The sequence below is a fragment of the Notolepis coatsorum genome, assembly GCF_963971535.1.
Source record: "Notolepis coatsorum genome assembly, chromosome: 11".
Classification (NCBI taxonomy): Eukaryota; Metazoa; Chordata; class Actinopteri; order Aulopiformes; family Paralepididae; genus Notolepis; species Notolepis coatsorum.
The window spans coordinates 1,111,610-1,120,018 of NC_140175.1; positions in this window are offsets into that span (position 1 = coordinate 1,111,610).

The window sequence follows — 8,409 nt, forward strand, 5'->3', positions numbered from 1 at the left end:
CACACTGTGCCACCACCTTGACCTCCTCTCACACACTGTGCCCACCACCTTGACCTCCTCTCACACACTGTGCCACCACCTTGACCTCCTCTCACACACTGTGCCACCACCTTGACCTCCTCTCACACCCTGTGCCCACCACCTTGACCTCCTCTCACACACTGTGCCCACCACCTTGACCTCCTCTCACACACTGTGCCACCACCTTGACCTCCTCTCACACACTGTGCCCACCACCTTGACCTCCTCTCACACACTGTGCCACCACCTTGACCTCCTCTCACACACTGTGCCCACCACCTTGACCTCCTCTCACACACTGTGCCACCACCTTGACCTCCTCTCACACACTGTGCCCACCACCTTGACCTCCTCTCACACACTGTGCCACCACCTTGACCTCCTCTCACACATTGTGCCCACCACCTTGACCTCCTCTCACACACTGTGCCACCACCTTGACCTCCTCTCACACACTGTGCCCACCACCTTGACCTCCTCTCACACACTGTGCCACCACCTTGACCTCCTCTCACACCCTGTGCCACGTACCTTGACCTCCTCTCACACACTGTGCCACCACCTTGACCTCCTCTCACACACTGTGCCACCACCTTGACCTCCTCTCACACACTGTGCCACCACCTTGACCTCCTCTCACACACTGTGCCCACCACCTTGACCTCCTCTCACACACTGTGCCACCACCTTGACCTCCTCTCGCACACTGTGCCACCACCTTGACCTCCTCTCACACACTGTGCCACCACCTTGACCTCCTCTCACACACTGTGCCACCACCTTGACCTCCTCTCACACACTGTGCCACCACCTTGACCTCCTCTCACACCCTGTGCCACGTACCTTGACCTCCTCTCACACACTGTGCCACCACCTTGACCTCCTCTCACACACTGTGCCACGTACCTTGACCTCCTCTCACACACTGTGCCACCACCTTGACCTCCTCTCACACACTGTGCCACCACCTTGACCTCCTCTCACACACTGTGCCCACCACCTTGACCTCCTCTCACACACTGTGCCCACCACCTTGACCTCCTCTCACACACTGTGCCACCACCTTGACCTCCTCTCACACACTGTGCCACCACCTTGACCTCCTCTCACACACTGTGCCACCACCTTGACCTCCTCTCACACACTGTGCCACGTACCTTGACCTCCTCTCACACACTGTGCCACGTACCTTGACCTCCTCTCACACACTGTGCCACCACCTTGACCTCCTCTCACACACTGTGCCCACCACCTTGACCTCCTCTCACACACTGTGCCACCACCTTGACCTCCTCTCACACACTGTGCCACCACCTTGACCTCCTCTCACACACTGTGCCCACCACCTTGACCTCCTCTCACACACTGTGCCACCACCTTGACCTCCTCTCACACACTGTGCCCACCACCTTGACCTCCTCTCACACACTGTGCCACGTACCTTGACCTCCTCTCACACACTGTGCCCACCACCTTGACCTCCTCTCACACACTGTGCCACCACCTTGACCTCCTCTCACACCCTGTGCCACGTACCTTGACCTCCTCTCACACACTGTGCCACCACCTTGACCTCCTCTCACACACTGTGCCACCACCTTGACCTCCTCTCACACACTGTGCCACCACCTTGACCTCCTCTCACACACTGTGCCACCACCTTGACCTCCTCTCACACACTGTGCCACCACCTTGACCTCCTCTCACACACTGTGCCCACGTACCTTGACCTCCTCTCACACACTGTGCCACGTACCTTGACCTCCTCTCACACACTGTGCCACCACCTTGACCTCCTCTCACACACTGTGCCACCACCTTGACCTCCTCTCACACACTGTGCCACCACCTTGACCTCCTCTCACACACTGTGCCACGTACCTTGACCTCCTCTCACACACTGTGCCACCACCTTGACCTCCTCTCACACACTGTGCCACGTACCTTGACCTCCTCTCACACACTGTGCCACCACCTTGACCTCCTCTCACACACTGTGCCACCACCTTGACCTCCTCTCACACACTGTGCCCACCACCTTGACCTCCTCTCACACCCTGTGCCACGTACCTTGACCTCCTCTCACACCCTGTGCCACCACCTTGACCTCCTCTCACACACTGTGCCACCACCTTGACCTCCTCTCACACACTGTGCCACGTACCTTGACCTCCTCTCACACACTGTGCCCACCACCTTGACCTCCTCTCACACACTGTGCCACCACCTTGACCTCCTCTCACACACTGTGCCACCACCTTGACCTCCTCTCACACACTGTGCCACCACCTTGACCTCCTCTCACACCCTGTGCCACCACCTTGACCTCCTCTCACACACTGTGCCACCACCTTGACCTCCTCTCACACACTGTGCCACCACCTTGACCTCCTCTCACACACTGTGCCACCACCTTGACCTCCTCTCACACCCTGTGCCACCACCTTGACCTCCTCTCACACACTGTGCCACCACCTTGACCTCCTCTCACACCCTGTGCCCACCACCTTGACCTCCTCTCACACACTGTGCCACCACCTTCACCTCCTCTCACACACTGTGCCACCACCTTGACCTCCTCTCACACACTGTGCCACCACCTTGACCTCCTCTCACACCCTGTGCCACCACCTTGACCTCCTCTCACACACTGTGCCACGTACCTTGACCTCCTCTCACACACTGTGCCCACCACCTTGACCTCCTCTCACACACTGTGCCACCACCTTCACCTCCTCTCACACACTGTGCCCACCACCTTGACCTCCTCTCACACACTGTGCCACCACCTTGACCTCCTCTCACACACTGTGCCACCACCTTGACCTCCTCTCACACACTGTGCCATGTACCTTGACCTCCTCTCACACACTGTGCCACCACCTTGACCTCCTCTCACACACTGTGCCCACCACCTTGACCTCCTCTCACACACTGTGCCACGTACCTTGACCTCCTCTCACACACTGTGCCACCACCTTGACCTCCTCTCACACACTGTGCCCACCACCTTGACCTCCTCTCACACACTGTGCCACCACCTTGACCTCCTCTCACACACTGTGCCACCACCTTGACCTCCTCTCACACACTGTGCCACGTACCTTGACCTCCTCTCACACACTGTGCCCACCACCTTGACCTCCTCTCACACACTGTGCCCACCACCTTGACCTCCTCTCACACACTGTGCCACCACCTTGACCTCCTCTCACACACTGTGCCCACCACCTTGACCTCCTCTCACACACTGTGCCACCACCTTGACCTCCTCTCACACACTGTGCCACCACCTTGACCTCCTCTCACACACTGTGCCACCACCTTCACCTCCTCTCACACACTGTGCCACCACCTTGACCTCCTCTCACACACTGTGCCCACCACCTTGACCTCCTCTCACACACTGTGCCACCACCTTGACCTCCTCTCACACACTGTGCCACCACCTTGACCTCCTCTCACACACTGTGCCACGTACCTTGACCTCCTCTCACACACTGTGCCACCACCTTGACCTCCTCTCACACACTGTGCCACCACCTTGACCTCCTCTCACACACTGTGCCACCACCTTGACCTCCTCTCACACACTGTGCCACCACCTTGACCTCCTCTCACACACTGTGCCACCACCTTGACCTCCTCTCACACAGATTGACAGATCCTTGTTACTGGCCCCTAAGAAGAAAAAGGTACACTCTGACAAAGTGGCCTTTGTGTCTACTTACAGCCCGATTACTAGAGACATACGTACCATTGTCAATAAATACTGGCATATTTTACAGTCAGATCCTATAGTTGGAGCGGCGTTTCAGCATTCGCCCAATTACTATTACAAAAGACAAGCGAATCTCTCAAATCTGCTGGTGAAAACGGATTTTCCCAAGGTAAAATCAACTCACTTTATGTCTAACATCCCAGATGGGAACTTTCCCTGTCAATCTTGTGTACATTGCCAAGGGATGATCAAAGACAAAAGTTATACACACCCAAAAACGGGCAAACGGTTATCGGTCAAAGGGCGTATTACCTGCAATTCCTCCAACATAGTGTACCTGCTGAAATGCCCTTGTGATTTTTCATATGTAGGCAAAACAACGAGACCATTCAAATTAAGAATCAGTGAACATAAGTGTTCAATCAGAAATGCAGACGTCAAATCGGCGGTAGCTAGACACTTCAATTCTTGCAAGCATGCTGTCAAAGATCTCCGTTACATGGGTCTAGAGTTGGTACATAGGCCCGCCAGGGGAGGTGACAGGCATAAGCTACTTTTGCAAAGGGAATGTTATTTTATTCACCTCTTTAATTGTATAGAACCAAGAGGTATGAATGAAGAGAACTTGTTGACCTGCTTCCTTTAAATACTTTTCCCATTAGGGCCGATTATTAGTTTTATAGTATCCTTAGAAAGAAGTATGCCGGGTTCAGTAAATACGAGTAAGATTTATTTTAAGCAATAGGTATATACGTAACACAAGGGAGTATTAATGATTAGACTATAGATCTATTTTGAAGAGCCATTAGTAAGTCTAACAACCTTCAGACACACCGAACAGGTGGAGTTTTTTTCCTTATTTTCCTTTTTTTTCCGCTTGATTACGAGGCTCAAAAAAAGAGTTTGAAGTTACGCCTAATGGCAGACTTATTTACCCAAGGGTTTCTGGTTTACTTTTGATTGTTTATGGTTTATTTATATAAAATGAATAAGGTATTAGAGTGTATCTAGCTAGCCATACATATTGGCGGACTTATTTACCCAAGGGTTTTTATGGTTTATTGTTTATTTATATAAAATGAATTAGCCATTAGAGTGTATCTAGCCATACATAATGGCGGACTTATTTACCCAAGGGTCTCTGGTTTACTTTTTATTGTTTATTGTTTATTTATAAATGAATAAGGCATTAGAGTGTATCTATCTAGCCATATATAAATGCAGACTTATTTACCCAATGGGTTTCCTGTTTAGTTTTTGTTTTTTATGGCTTATATAAAATGAATGAGGCATTGTAGTGTATCTATCTAGCCAGACATACTAGATATTTTTGCTATTTAGATTTATGTTTTTTGTTTCCTGCACAATAATTTTGATCTTATACCTACATTTACCATCTGTATATTGTGGTAATTTTGACTTTAGTTTTTTTCATCGGGTTTCCTCTTTGTTACGAGGCTCAAAGAAAGAGTTTGACTGTAAGCCAAAGGGCGGACTTATTTACCCTAGGGTTCTTGTTTATGGTTTATATTGAAAATGAATAAGGCATTGGAATGTACCTATCTAGCCATACATATTAGATGTCAATTTTTGTCAATTTTGGTTTTGTTTCTAGTATAACAGTTTTGTGTTTTTGTATCTATTATCTATATTTTGTATTTGTATATTTGGGTAATTTTGACTTAAGAATGGACTCTCGACTTCAAAGTACTTCCTGGGTCAAACTGGACCTTATAGTAATTCAGCACACCTGTGGATGATGTCACTTCCTGCTGTTCTTGGTATAAAAACAATGTTGTCGGTGAGAACATTTGCTAGACATCAACACTGAAGAAGGAACATTACAGTTCCGAAACATGTTTGTTTCAGGCTGCGATTAAATCTACCAAAATCTGAGAGTGCTGGTCCAAGCGTATTGCTTTCTTTCTATTATAGTGGATCATACAAATACAAACACAATAGATGTTTTGGAACTTTTGATATGTATTGCCCCTCAAGAGGCCACAACTGGGCAACATTAAATACGAGATTACTCGTTACTGAAAAAACTAACGCCGTTAGTAACGCCGTTAACACTTTGACTGCCACTCACGGCTAATCTCGGGTTTACGATTGTGACGTTGAAAGCCACGTCACGGCTTTTCTCTGAATTTTTTAATACATTTTTTTTTAGCGATCTGAAATCATATTGCATCACGCGAGCCTACCCTAGCCTACCCAGGGGCCGCCGGCGATCAGATGTGAAAAAAGCGCCCCCTATCGTCTCCCAGATGGTAAATCAACCTTTTGGAATGGACTCAATGAAAATGGATGGGGGAAAAAAAACATTCCAGTCCACATTTTACTCTCACCCATGCAGCCGGAGTACCAGAGTTCATTCTGGAGCATCTGAGCCGCGGCGATCATGGGTTATACTGTACACACGTTGGATCCATATACTTAACGATTTTTTCGAATGATGATCAGGAATTGGAATATACCAGTTGGATACCATCTGATGTCAGGTAAGGAATCTATGTTATCAGTGTTAGGATAATCAGACTCGTTTTCATGAAGATATACGCGTTTCCACTATATGTGCTATGGCTGTTTCACTGTAAAAGCCATGAGGAAATAATAGCAGCTATTATCAGCGCACTGCACGAGCGTGCGTGCGCACACATATACTATCGACCATCTAGCGTTTATTTGAAAACGATTCATTAATAGACCGACAAATGATAACGTTCTGGAATGTTCCAGTAAAAGGCGATTATCAAAGAATGTGTTGTTTTTTCTTCGAAACCGAGTGGTTTTCAAAATGCTATAAAAAGGAAATTAAGCGATAAAAACACAATCTGCTTTGCCAATGCTGACTGGAAAAGGATTCTTTGATAAGCGATGGGCAGATTAGACACATAGCATAATTTAAAACATAGATTAGGTGATATGAACGTTAACATGGGCCGTGGACCGTGGCATCAAGGAGGTAAAAAAGGAAAACCCGGCGCGGCACTGAAAGTGTTAATAATAACTGGATGTCACAGTATGATGTCATAATCAAACATTATAGAACATTTGTGATATCACAGTATGATGTCATAATAGACCAATCTAGAACATTTGTGATGTCACAGTATGATGTCATAATCAAACATTCTAGAACATTTGTGATATCACAGTATGATGTCATAATCAAACATTCTAGAACATTTGTGATTTCACAGTATGGTGTCATAACCAAACACTCTAGAACATTTGTGATGTCACAGTATGATGTCATAATCAAACATTCTAGAAAATTTGTGATGTCACAGTATGATAGAACATTCTAGAACATTTGTGATGTCACAGTATGATGTCATAATAGAACATTCTAGAACATTTGTGTACAGTATATATTCAACAATTCTCTCAGAAGATATCAGATCTCACAAGACAAGTGAAGATCTCACTTGTTGTTTCCGGCTACTTGTCTGTAAGCTTGAATATATTCTGTAGATACAATTTAAAATCCCCACATGGTAAAGGAAACAATGTCCTGTACAATCCTTAATGAGCTGCGTCTGGAGGGAAGGCTCTGTGATGTGGTTATTAAAGTCAACAGCACTGAGTTGAATGCCCACAAGGCCCTCCTGTGTGACTGCAGTGACTACTTCAGGTAAGTTTAACTTGGTTCAGGTTAGCTTGGTTCAGGTTAGCTTGGTTAGTAAACAGATACCATACTGTACTTTTACTGTAAACAGATACTATATTGTACTTCTACTGCAAACAGATACTATACTGTATGTCTACTGTAAAAAGATACTATACTGTACTATTGCATTACTTTCAAGTAAATGTTTTACATAAACAACATACACAAATCTAAACTATTTTAATGTTGCTGTGGGACAAAGTGAGACTAGCCTCCAATCAAATGCCATGTATGTAGATATTATAATTACTATGTTTATATAGTGGATCATACAAATACAAACACAATAGATGTTTTGGAACTTTTGATATGTATTGCCCCTCAAGAGGCCACAACTGGGCAACATTAAATACGAGATTACTCGTTACTGAAAAAACTAACGCTGTTAATAATAACTGGATGTCACAGTATGATGTCATAATCAAACATTCTAGAACATTTGTGATGTCACAGTATGATGTCATAATAGACCATTCTAGAACATTTGTGATGTCACAGTATGATGTCATAATAGAACATTCTAGAACATTTGTGATGTCACAGTATGATGTCATAATAGAACATTCTAGAACATTTGTGATGTCACAGTATGATGTCATAATCAAACATTCTAGAACATTTGTGATATCACAGTATGATGTCATAATCAAACATTCTAGAACATTTGTGATGTCACAGTATGATGTCATAACCAAACACTAGAACATTTGTGATGTCACAGTATGATGTCATAATGAAACATTCTAGAACATTCGTGATGGCACCGTATGATTTCATAATATAACATTCTAGAACATTTGTGATGTCACAGTATGATGTCATAATAGAACATTCTAGAACATTTGTGTACAGTAATTCTCTCAGAAGTTCTCAGATCTCAGAAGACAAGTGAAGATATCACTTGTTGTTTCCGTCTACTTGTCTGTAAGCTTGAATATATTCTGTAGATACAATTTAAAATCCCCACATGGAAAAGGAACCAATGTCCTGT